Here is a 12,880-nt window from a genome sequence, read left to right as displayed (position 1 = left end):
GGATTCTCCAGATTTTGACTTGGTTGCCTGAGCAGCAGTTTAATGTGAATTTGGTGCAGAGGGGCAGCTCTGACACTGAGAACTGAGGGGGTCTGAGTGACTCTGGCTGCTCTGGGGGCTCCCAGTTCACATTCCCTGGCTCAGAGCTAAAGCTCTTTAAGAGGGAAAGGGAACTGTTTGTGGTTTAATCTTTTCACTAAAAATGTATCTGTTGGGGAGAGGGGGAAATACAGTTTTTAATAGCTGCTCTTCTTTCATATTGATTTATTACACTGCTCAGCTGCCAAATGAAAAACAGTTGGCTTCACCTTTGAGAAAAACACAGGGCATCAGCATGATGGACTTGTTATTGTTTGTACAAGTTTCTCTAGCTTTGCTGTTGTGCTTTTGCCTTCTCAAGTAAACCCTTACTAATAAAACCAGGAAATCAGATGTTTTAGAGCCCAGAGTTGAGCACAGATGTAATTTGAAATTGGTTTGTAACTAGAAAAGGCTTTGTAGTCCAATTATCAAGCATACAGTGCTTAAGGCATTGAGAAAGGGAGTGTAAAAGCTTTAGAGGCATCTTCCAAGGAAAGCACATGCTCTTTGGGTGGTCTTTTGGGGAGAAATGTTCCTTTAGGGATTCAAAATGTGCTGTTGTGCTTTGGCTGCCAAGCTGCTCATCCCTCTCCTAACACACTGTGTTTTGCAGAGCTTGAGGAGAAGATTTAGAGCTGAGTGCCACCCTCCTCTGTCCCCAGGTGGGCAGCAGGTGCTGCAGTGTTGGAAGCTCACTGTGTCTGAGCATGGCCTGTTGTAAATGAAAGTGGGGCTCCACCATTCACACACACCTTGAGTTTGATTCTCCCAGGTCCTAAAATAAACCCTGCAGTGACAGAACTTGTGAGCTGGAGGCACAGCAACACTTTGGAAGGAGACACTGCCTGAAAGAAGCTTGGATCACAAATTAAATTTAAAAAGCTCTTGAGATTTTTTTTGTTCCTTTTCCTACCTAAGGTAAGCAGTTGCTAGAAGTTGTAACATGGCCTGTGTGAGAATTTCTAATGCTTGACCATGAAGTCTATTTTCTAATTCACCAGCAGCCTGAATAGTTCTGTCAAAGGCTGAAGATTTAATGGCCCATGAAGTAGAAACCTGTGGCAGAGATTGTCTAAATGAGACACTGGGATCAGATGTGGGGTCAGTTCCTGTGGCTGTTGAGAATCCCTTACAAGAACAGAACAGTGCCATGTCTGGAGTTACCAGGGTTGGGCACTGCAAAAGGGAAAAATAAAGGTTGGAAGTTAAAAGCTTTGAATTAAGTTTATAAAGTTAGAAATTATTTTATGAAATACTCTGAGTGTCCTGGCAGGGAGAGGAATATATAATTTGGATTCATTTGAGATCAGTCCTTCAGTTTTCTTTTTGGTCTCTTGCCTCCTCAAGAACTGTGGCAGAGCTGCCAGCAAAGAAGGCTGTGGGCACTGGGACCAGCAGAAACCAGGAGTGCAGGAAGAGCAGTGTCTGCAAGTTTGAGGAGTCTTGAGTTCTGTTCAGTCTGCACAGAAGGAAGTCCTTAGTGAGTAGCATCTTTTCCTGGCTGTTCCCATCAGAAAGTGTTCCAAAGCTTGGAGGTCAATAAAGGTTAATAAAGGGTGCACCATGAAAGGTGCAGAACAGTTATTCTGGGTGCAGAAGTGGCAGGAGCAGTGAAGTGGTTGCTGCCTTGGTGGGATCTTTGCTGATTTTGATTTTTAAGCCCCCTGACAGATGTGGTAAATGCAGCCTGGGCACGCAGCAAGGAACATCTGGTTTTCAATTTCTTTGAGGTGAATTTTTTTTTTTTAAACTTTAAATATCCTGACAGTTGGATGAATTAATTGGATGAATTATTTCAAAAACTAGCTTAAAGAGTGAAAATGTCAAATTTCAGTGATCAGGAGCAGGCCCAGCACCACTGAGTGATTGGACAGACTTTCCTTGCAGCCTCAGGTGCTCAGTGGTTTGCATCCTGCCAGGTCTGTGCCCTGTGTGTCTGTGAATGCTGCAGCAGTCAGGAAATAAATCCCTGGATTGCTCTGGAGGTTCCTCCAGACCTGCCTTGGACTCTCTGTATTTACAGACACTTGGCACTGCAGTTTCCCTGAAACCTCCTCGTTACTGATGTTTTTCAGTGTTACAAATACCAAGGTGCTGTGTGCCAGGGAGGACCTGTTGTTATTTACCCAGGCAGGAGCTTGGATGTGTCCCCTGCCAGCCTGAGGTAGGTTCCATCCAGAGACAGAAATCATCTACTGCCTTCTGAGCTCTGCTTTCATTTGCTCTGCAGCTGATTTGCCCTAAGCAGGATTCCTGCTGTATGTTGTAAACAAGCTGGCTGGTTTCCTTTGTAGCCTGAAGAACTTCAATTTGGAGATTATTTATTTTGGAAAAGAGAAAAAAAAAAAAACCTGTGAAGCTCTATAAGCTGGCCTGCTCACGAGCTGCCTCGTGTATCAGCATGAAAGGGTTCCAAGCACAGAGCTTTTGCTGCCTTGGTGTTTTCCAGGTTGATTCTCCTTGGTACCTAATGGTGCTCTGTGACCAGAGGTGTGTGAAACTCAGAAAAGAAACTTTCAGCCCTTGTTTTACAATTGTGACTCCAGCCCAGGTGGGGACTGATGCCTCTGCACTTCAGTTTTTCACCATCTACAGCTCCTGCTGCTCTCTTCTGGTGCAGTTCCAAGTGCAGCAGTCCCACAGGGGCAGGAGAGGATCCTGCCTGTCCCATGGGATGGAGTAACTGCAGGGAGGGACACAGGAGCTCCTGTTGCTGCTGACCGCGTGTAATCCACGTGCAGCTTTATTGTGACCTCCTCACCAGAGGGCACGGTGTGAATTGCCTTGGATGTGATTGGAATGGACAGTGGTGGCTGAGCATTGGCCTTCAGCCTTTTGTGCTGCACCTCGAGTGCCTGGGGCACCACACACCCCGAGTGCCCTGCTGCTGTGTGCAGGCAGTGCTGGGCTCTGCTGCCGTGGAGTCAGTGCTGCCCTGCTGCAGTGAGTGATGCCCTGCTGCACTGGATGCTGCAGTGGTGCTGCCTTGCTGCCCTGAATGCTGCCCTGGATGCTGCCCTGCTGCAGTGAGTGATGCCCTGCTGCAGTGAGTGATGCCCTATTGCACTAGATGCTGCAGTGGTGCTGCCTTGCTGCCCTGGATGCTGCAGTGCTGCTGCCTGAGCACAGTGAGCCATGGTCCTGCCTCCTGCCAGAGCAGCTCACAGTGTGGTCTCTGCTCCCTGGTGGTTTTTTAATGGCTTGATTCTGCTAAATCTCTGGGGTGTGTGGGGAGGGAAGTAGGGGCAGGTCAGGAAGGGATGAGTTTCTGTAGGTGGAGGCACAGGAGGAAAATTCTGTCTCTCTGTTGTGTTCTCATAAGCTTCTTTGAGCCTGCAGAAGGATGATAATTAAACTAGACACAATCTTAAGCTTTTGCCTTGCCTTGGCAGCAGCAGCAGACTTCAGGGTCTCCCTGTAAAAGGAGCTGTGCCTTGTGCTGGTTCTGTGCATGCTCAGCTGCTCTCACACCATATGGGTGTTCAGCTCTGCCTTTGTTTGAGTCTCACCTTGACCCTGAGGTCACAGGCTTCTGAAACTGTATGGGACATGTGGACTTAGCCTGGCTCCTGCAGCTACATCATCCTTTCCACCTGATTTTTTTCTTCTCTCTAAATGCAGCAAAGTTTAGATGTCAGAGGATTGGAGCAGTGCAAGGAATTAAATTAAATCTTTTCACTTTCAGTGCCATTGTCAAAAGGATGAGGAGAGACTTGGATAACTGAGAAGTGTTTATATAAACTACAGTAACAGTGAGGAAAGGCTCACTGAGGGTTTTGCAGAGACCAGAACCAGCAGAGCTCAGTGTAGCTGCTCTAGTGAGCAGTGTCCAGCCTGGTACCACTGTGTGTGCAAAGACTGCCAGCTCTTATCCTTCTGCAGAGGTCCTTGGGGCTTTAAATAGAGAATTTGTCAGGAGCAGCACCTTGAGTACTGGTGAGATGGATCACAGAGAATGAGATCTGTGGCACAGTCACATCCTACACCTGGTCGTGCTTACAGCTGGAAGTCAGCACCTCCAGTTCTGCCCTGACAGAAGCAATGTTAAATTTAGCTGTGTCAGGCTGCTGCAGAGCAAAGACTCAAAAATACTCCTGAAACACAAATACTATTGAATATCACTGAGGGATCATAACATTCCATCTGCAGGATTGGGTTGTGGCTGAGTTGAGCCTCAGTCACAATTAAATTGGTTCTGTAATTCTAAAATTACACTTAGTGACATCTTTGCAGGAGAGGCCACGCTGCTTTTGTGATGTGTTTGAGTGTGCTCTGTCACCTGGCAGAAAGAAGAGGTCACATGTGTTGTTTTTTTAGTCTCCTGTCTTGACAAGAGTGCAGAGCTGGTTTCTGTCTGGACCTGAGTAAGTCTTTGTGGAGGTTGTTAGCACCATTCCTGCTCAGAGCTACTAAACAGAGAGGGGGAGCAGTAAGGGAAGAAAGAGAGAGATTAAAGGGGAAAACCCAGTAGGTTATAAATGCATTTTCCTCTGTGCTGGAGGTTAAATAATATTTTATGTGTGTGACAGATACTGTGATTAAGGAGCTGTTAGGCAGAATGAGAGCTGGGCAGCAAGGGGAGCAGAGATGCTTGAGGGAAAAGGGAACTAAGATGTTCTAGTGCTGAATTCTCTTGTGCTTATCTACTGTGTGATATGTGGCTTTGTGTGCCTTTCAGTGGAGGAAAAAATGAGAATATTCTACAGACATTTAGGGTGTTTTTCCCTGTCATTGCTTTAGCATCTTTTCTGTCTGAGATGTGCCACTGGTTACTAGTGACATTACTTTAGAAAATGGCCAGAGGCTCTAATCTCTGCTGCTACTTCAAGGTCTAGGATTAGGACTGTAGAATGGCATATGATAATCTTGTACATAAATCATGGCTTTACCCAGTGGAGAAGGTTTATCCTGTTTACTCTGTTGCAGACAGACACCCCTCCGTGTCTTGCTCATTTTGAGGACTCTCAGGCACTGCAGAGCCTCTGGAGTTTGAGTGCCATCACATCCCCTCATTCAAATCAGTGAAACCTGGGCACTCAGGCTGGCTTTTAGATCAGGCCAATAAATACTTGACCTGCCCTGGGCTGTATTTCCATGCTCCACAGATGCCTGTCATTCCCAAGGCTCTTCCTCACGCTGCACCAAGCTGCCTGTGTAAGCTGGGCTTCAGACAGGATGATATGCCTGTCTCATCTCATAAGCTTTTTACTTCCACTCAGTGGACAATGTCTCATTGAAGCAGCAGTAAACAGGGAGCCCTGGGTGCTGTTAGCATGCACTGCAAAGCTCTTCAGCCATTTAGCACAACATGGGATTTAAAGCCCCCCTGCTTCCTTTTGCAGAGGACAGTGTGTCACTGCACTCACTCAGCTGATCCTCTTCTGACACACAGCAGCGGATAGAGCACAAGGAGAAAAAGGAAAAAGTCTCAGTTTGGAGGCTCTTTGTCCAGACTGAAAATAAGAGAAAGCCTGGAACGTTAACAGCTCCAGGTGAGGTGGAAATTCATGGCTGTGGAATGTTTGTGTGAGGAGTGGGATGGTCCTTGATAATCCTGTGGGGTCCAGCAGGAGCAGCTCCCATCAAAGAGGTGGGCACATAACCTTTCCAGAAGGTTATTCACTGGAAATGTTGTGTCTGCCCTCACAGGGCAGAGGAAACCATGGAGTTAACAGTCTCATGGATTAAAGCAGCACACGTTGGGATGGGGTAATTATTCTAAATCCCTCCCATTCATTTACATATATTGGGTTGGCTGGGGAGGGCCCTGCTGAGCACCGGGTTTGTTCTGCCCGGTCTGTGAGCCTTAACCCAGTGGATGTTTCCTGGTTGGAGACAGGGCAGCTCTTTGCTGACTGCCTTTTGGGGTTCATGTGTTCATAACACCTGCTCAGAAGCCACAGAACAGAATTCTGCTGTGTTCCTGCTAGTGGTGGGGCAGTGGCTGAGGCAGTGATAGCAAGATAGCAAGAACCCTGGCCCTGGCTGTGCCCTGGCTGTGCCCTGGGGGTCCCTGGCTGTGCCCTGGCTGTGCCCTGGGGGTCTCTGGGGTCCCTGGCTGTGCCCTGGGGGTCTCTGGGGTCCCTGGCTGTGCCCTGGGGGTCCCTGGCTGTGCCCTGGGGTCCCTGGGGGTCCCTGGCTGTGCCCTGGGGGTCTCTGGGGTCCCTGGCTGTGCCCTGGGGGTCCCTGGCTGTGCCCTGGGGGTCTCTGGGGTCCCTGGCTGTGCCCTGGGGGTCCCTGGGGGTCCCTGGCTGTGCCCTGGGGGTCCCTGGGGGTCCCTGGCTGTGCCCTGGGGGTCCCTGGCTGTGCCCTGGGGTCCCTGGGGGTCCCTGGCTGTGCCCTGGGGGTCCCTGGCTGTGCCCTGGGGGTCTCTGGGGTCCCTGGCTGTGCCCTGGCTGTGCCCTGGGGGGTCTCTGGGGTCCCTGGCTGTGCCCTGGGGGTCCCTGGCTGTGCCCTGGGGTCCCTGGGGGTCCCTGGCTGTGCCCTGGGGGTCCCTGGCTGTGCCCTGGGGGTCCCTGGGGGTCCCTGGCTGTGCCCTGGGGTCCCTGGGGGTCCCTGGCTGTGCCCTGGGGGTCCCTGGCTGTGCCCTGGGGGTCTCTGGGGTCCCTGGCTGTGCCCTGGCTGTGCCCTGGGGGGTCTCTGGGGTCCCTGGCTGTGCCCTGGCTGTGCCCTGGGGATCCCTGGCTGTGCCCTGGGGTCCCGGCTGTGCCCTGGGGGTCCCTGGCTGTGCCCTGGGGTCCCTGGCTGTGCCCTGGCTGTGCCCTGGGGGTGCCCTGGGGATCCCTGGGGGTGCCTGACTCTGCCCTGGCTGTGCTCTGGGGGTCCCTGGCTGTGCCCTGGGGGTCCCTGGGGGTCCCTGGCTGTGCCCTGTCTGTGCCCTGGTGTCCTGGGCAGCGCTCACCGGGCTGTCTGTCCCTAATCCCCGATCGCAGCTCCCCGGGCTCTGCTGTGCCCTTGTCCCTGTCGGGGCTGTGCGTGCGATCCCGTGCCTGGCGAGCAGAACGTGATTAGCCAAGCTGCAATTAGAGAGGAGGCCAGCAGGGCAGTGGCTTAGGGCAGGAAGGGTCAGCACTGCTGTCTGTCAGAACAGAAATAAATCTGGGAGATGACAAAGGATTTAGCTGCGCTCATGTCTGAGGAGAATGGAACTGGAATAGCCAGGGCACTGCCAGGACAGCTGGGAGCACTGGGATTCCAGACTAAGAGGGGGGAAAGAGAGGGAGAAAAGAAAAGCAAAACTGGGTTTTCCTCCTGACTAGATAATTTTGAAAGGGACTTAAAAAAACTTTCTAAGAGGTAGGTTATGTAGGTAAAACATTGCCTCAGGCAAATCTGGGAAAATGGTCCCCAGTGCAGATCCTGGAAAGGGATTGACTGATCCCAGTTCATGGGATGGGGTCTGCAAAGAGGGATTGGGGCTGTGGTGCAGCCTGGGGTCTCCTTACGGGTGCAGTGTGCAGGAAGGGGCAGCAGGGAGGCAGGAGTGCTTGGGGAGGGACAGGGACTTTGTTCTTTGGGTGACACCCACCCTCCACACACCTGGGATTCACAGGACAGGCTGCTGAGGAACCTTCCAAGTTCTGTGCTGTTGCAGGATGATGGAACATTTTGCTCCTTCTTTTCCTCTTTTCCAAAAAAACAGAGAAGGAAACTGCTGGAATCTTTCTTTCCATTTTTTAGCCATAGCCTATGAGACCAACTGGAGGTTCAAGATCTGCTTTTAGAGAAAGCTACAAACTTGATTTTAGAGGAACAGTAATTTGCCCTGAAGGTAAAACCCCAAATCTTTGAGGTGTCTGTACTTAATTTAGTGAAATCTGCCCACCTTGATGTTCTGCAGCACTGAGTGCTTGTTTTGTTTTGTTCCTAAATATTCCTTTGCTGCAGTGTCTGCCAAGTGTTGATTTGTGCATGGCCTGAGCAGTTGTGAATCATCCTGGCTGACCCTTTGTCACTTGTGTTTTTGCTAAATGGCACTGAGTTTCCCAGTGCCGGTGGGAGATCAGAGGTTTTGGTACCAGGGAGCCTTTGAACGTGTGATGGCATTGGAGGAGCTCAGTGCTTGTGGCCCTGCTGCTCAGGCTGATTGGCATGCTGGATACAGCTAGAGAATGGTAATTTGGTTCATTTTGGAGCCTCTGAGATAGGCTGCAGCCCAACAGGAGAGCATCTGCTTTTCTTTTTGCTCAAGAACACTGCTGGAACTTCTCTGTATAAGCTCATTTGAAAACCGGTTGCTGGATTTTATTAATGTGTGATGATTTGGCTCCTTTTACCTACAGAAAATTACTTATTGGAATAAAATGCAGGAATATTGGCTACGAAAGGGGAAAATAAAGAGTGTAATTGTGTTAATTATCAGAATACCAGACTTGTAATTAATATGCCACAGGAATAAAGAGCAAATGTAGTAATAGCACATAATTGGACTTAAACTACACCCTTGGTAGAAGTCTCTGCAATGGAACTGTTGTGTTTGTGCTCCTTTTCAAATTAGCAATAAGGAATAAATTAACATCCATTTTCTTGCCCGTACAAAGACAGAATCATATTGTGGGGCTGGGTAATGAATTCAGAGAATGCCTTTACATTCCCATATGGCTCTTGGGGAGGGGAATACTCATGCACATGGCTCTTCGCCCTTGCAGGGGGAAGGAGAGAGGGAAACCTCATTGTGTGACCAGATGTTTGCAGAATGCCATCAGCCTAAAGAACACAAAACATCTGTAAGCTGAGAAATTTAAACACTGTCACCAGTACCTGGTGCAAAGACATGAGTTGATTTATCCTTTTATACTGGACTGTGCTGTCAGACAAGGAAACAGGGCAGGGGCAGGGCACTGTCCCAGAGGGACATCTGTGACAGAACTGGGAAAAAACACAGTTCTTCATTCATGTTAATAAAGCCTAAATATTATTGAGGTCCTTAACAAGTGTTGCTTTTCAGGTGAAGACCTGAAAGCCAGCCTGTTTAAGGTATTTCAAGGTATTTCAGTACATCTTGATTCAAGGTATTTCAAGCTATTGCAGCACTTGTTAATTTTCACTCCCCTCTTTGTTCCCTTCTTCCCTAAATATGTAAATGGAAGCCTAGAAATTCTGTCTTCCTCAATTGTAATGCACCTGTCAGCACAGTACCCAGACACCTGCCTTTTGCTTCACAGAAGTATTGTGAGAGTGCATTAATTAACGCTTGTAAATGCTCGGAGATCCTGGCATGGAAGGTGCTAATGAGTTGTAAAATATTATAATGATGATGCAGAATATTCAGTCTCTCTTTGTAAGGAAGGACTTGCATCTCCCCTTCATTGCTTTCATGTTTCTGGGTGCATATTTTGCTACAGAAGGTAAGTGTGAGCAGGAGGAAGAACTGAACAAGGCAGAAGGATTGTGAATGCTGCTGGTTTTCTTGTGAGGGAGCTGGTTGGTTTCATGTACTTCTTTGCTTATTGAATTTTCTTTTTGTCTCTCTGATGAACCCCTACTTCAATGGCTTGTTGAGAATTCTCTGAACGTTCAGAAATGTCAGGGGAGAAGATTTTCTTCTTCAGATTGCCAAGGCCTTCATTTGCATCCCCTAAATCAATTCTCATACATGATCAAAGCAGTTCTGGAAATTTTCAAGTGTGGGGAAAACCAGTCCTGTAATTTTTTCTCCTCTAAAATAGACAGTCAGGTTCCAAAGCATTAAAAAATAATACTAAAGTCTTAATCTACTGAATCTAAAAACACTTGAGTTTTATGCCTGTGTTCAGAGGGTGTATGCTGGGGACAGCAAGATCAGAAATTATCCAACAGGTCACCTATGTGTTTTGTCTTCCAGCTGGCAGGGGCATTGCTCTGGCATTGTGTTGTGGAGTTTTCTTTTGAATGACCCAAAAGATGCCACTACTGCCTGTTGCCTTACAGGAGTATTCTGGGGTTTCATAGACCTCATTGTGCAGAATTAATCCTTTATATTCACCTTGAATTATCTTAGTCTCATAATTGTTCGTTCTTCAGCCATGTCAGAAGCAGAAAACACCAGAATTCAAATTCTCCAAATGCTTGGGGTTGTCCTATTGCCTTTTCCATGGGGATGGAGCAGCTAGAGTGGTGCTGGTACAGATTCTCAGCTGCTGCTCTCCTGTTGCCCTGTCTAATACTGTGCCTGGGTGTGCATGCAGCTCTCATGGGCCTAATTACTGCATGGTCTCTGTGGCAATTGGTCCCTTCTCAGAAGTGGTTTCAGGGCAGCTGTGATAAACTGGTGGAGGAGATAAAGCTGGGTTTTAACTTCCCATTAAAAGAAATCATCATCTGCAAACACACTACTATGCAGACATTAATTGCACTGAGATGAAAAACAAGCCCACACTTGGTTCCAGCCTCTTTATTTAAAGATAATCATTTTCTCAAAGCAGTTCTAGACTATTTGAAGTTTGGGTCCTTTCCTTATATGTCCCCCTTTAAAGAGGAGTCCAAGACTAATGTTCAGAAATAACAGTGCATGTTCTGCATGTATTCAAAGCTGTTTATGCTCCTGAGCTCTAACAGATCCAGATCTGCTGTTGATGAGCATGTCCTGTGCTCCCTTATGCACAGAGTGCACTGCCTGCCTTTCAGGAGCAGGCAAATGCATTCATTTTCCCCTATCACCCTATCTTTTCTGCTCTGGCTGCTCAGCTCCATCTGACAAGTGCAATAAATGTGTCCTCCTGGGTCCTTGCAAGGCAGGCATTAGTCACACTGTGCATTTCAAGGACATCAGGCCGATAGGTTTTCAGTGAAACAGAGAACGTGCTCTGCCAGGAGCCATTTGTTCCAGTTTTGTTGCTTACCAATAAAATAAAAATCAATGGTTTTTTGGAACCTGAGAAGCAGGTCAGAGAGTGGGAGGGAGATAAGTGGTAAAATGAAGGTGCTGAAGTTAGTTCCCTGCATTTCTCGGAAATAATGGCATGTGGCATTTGGGATGGAGCGAGGATCTGTGCAGCGTGGGCAATGCAGTTTCCTCTGGCAGACAGCAGGAACAGGACAGCTCGTGGTGCACAGCAGGACCCACCCTGGGGGACTGAAATCAAATTGGGTTCAGTGAGAGAAGTGATGGGGTGTTGTACTTGCTGCACTTGCAGAGTGAGTGCCAGGGGAACATCGGTGGTGACAGGGATCAGGATTCCATTCCTGCCTCGCCTCGTGTGCAGGGCCCATCCTGCTGAACCAAGCTCCCAACTGCCTGCTCAAACCTCTCACTCAGCCCAGGAAACAAAGCCATCGAGCCGATCCCAAAACACAGGCTGAAGAATTGTTTGCTTTACTGAATCAGTGCCTTAGTCACAACTGACTCGGAGGAGTTTTGCTTAGAAAGTGAAATGCCATCAATGTCTTCTCCTTCCTTGGAAATTTCTCACTTTCAGCATGACTGATTCAGCTGGTTAATTCATCTGAGCTGGTGTAATAATAAGGTTTATGTGGACATAGCATTCTTCTTTTAAAAATGTCTCTTCTTCCTAATTCTGCAGAATCAGAACAATTTAAATGAGTCCTGGTGGTAACACTGAAGTCCCCTTCTCACTGTGGTCCATGGTGCTGTGGTTTATCCTTTACAATGTGTGATACAGCCCAAGTGAAATGCAGAGCTCTTTTAAAATTTTTGCCATATCAAATCATAATTTATTTTGTAAAAAATTAATAGAGAATGTATATCTGAATGCAGACTGGTCAGACATTCAGCCCTCTTCAGGTACCTTGATTTTGACATTAAAGCTCCCTAATCAAAATCCAGTATTTGGGTGAATACTGGGTATGTGCGTTCATCAATGGGCAATCATCTTTCAGCTGGTGAGACCTTGCCTAGCAAATCTTTACTCATGGGTGGTTCTACCTCAGCCAGTACGTTGTAAGCCTAGTTTGAGAGGCACACTGTGCTGGACAGTCCTGCTCTCCACACAAAAGAAAAACACATCATGTAGCACCCTGTCAGCTGAAGCTGCGTTGGCAGAATGCAGAGACTCAGCTCTCTGGCAACAGATGGGCTCCAGGCTTCTTCTGACATGATCTGCCATCCAGCATATGTTAGCCAGGCTGAGAAATCAAGGAGGTTTAGACTGAGGCTCTAGGTTTATTTTAAAAAAGAAAGATGTCTTAGCTGCCCTTCAGTCAGTGGAATAAATGTGGAGTAACTTGGCTCAGGAGAGCTCCAGAGCCCAGGACGGGCCTGGGGATGCTCACTGCCCTGGGTCCTGCTCTGCTGAGAGGGCACAGCGAGTTCAAGCGGCTGCTTTGAGCATGGAAGAGGATTTTTCCTTTGGGCACCCAAATGCCCTGGCTCGAACAGAGCCCTGTGTCCGCTCTGAGACCCGAGGGGCTGCTCCAGGCAGTGACCAGCTCCGTGTCTCACTTTGGTTTCTCCCCAGTGTGCTCAGCCCTGGGCTGAGGCTTGTCCAGCACAGATCAATCTTGGTACTTAAAATGCACAGAAAATAAGGAAATACCACATCTCTAGGATCCTGAACATTCTGGACTTTATTTTTATTTCACTGTGGGAGTGAAATGGCTATTAGGTACAAAGTATGAGTAGTCAGATCTAATTATAAAATAAGTTGGTTGCAATTTAATTGTCAAAACCCAGATCGTGGTATTGATCATTTTTTCCTTTGTTGAAACATTTTCTAATTAGAATTTTTGATAGTAGAGCAAAGAACTTTTCCGTATAGGACAACCTGTGCAACCTAATGAAAATTGTTGATTTAGATAGCACTTGGAAATTTTTCCAAATAGAAAAAAATATTTTGCCTTGAAGTCACTATTCCAGCAGTAG

This window comes from Catharus ustulatus, chromosome 24 (genome assembly GCF_009819885.2).
Source record: "Catharus ustulatus isolate bCatUst1 chromosome 24, bCatUst1.pri.v2, whole genome shotgun sequence".
Classification (NCBI taxonomy): domain Eukaryota; kingdom Metazoa; phylum Chordata; class Aves; order Passeriformes; family Turdidae; genus Catharus; species Catharus ustulatus.
This window is presented reverse-complemented; position numbering follows the sequence as displayed.